The following is a 271-nucleotide window of genomic DNA, read 5'->3' on the forward strand; positions in this document are numbered from 1 at the left end:
GACTATTCAGTACCAGCGTTAGGATCAACATCATCGTCTGACGAAGATAGTCTATCATCATAAACGTCAGAGGCCGCCATCGCTGAGCAGCAAAAATACATTTATGCCCAACATGCATCACTTGAAGCCTGGGGTGACTGATCATTTCTTCAGCTTCGACGTTGCAGCTTAATGTCTAGGTGAAGCGAAGCCGTCTTGACGTTCGTCTCGTGGCCATTCAGACATTTTTTAACAATCTATCTATATTTATTTATCGATCAATCCATATCCA

This window comes from Penaeus monodon, chromosome 30 (genome assembly GCF_015228065.2).
Source record: "Penaeus monodon isolate SGIC_2016 chromosome 30, NSTDA_Pmon_1, whole genome shotgun sequence".
NCBI lineage: Eukaryota > Metazoa > Arthropoda > Malacostraca > Decapoda > Penaeidae > Penaeus > Penaeus monodon.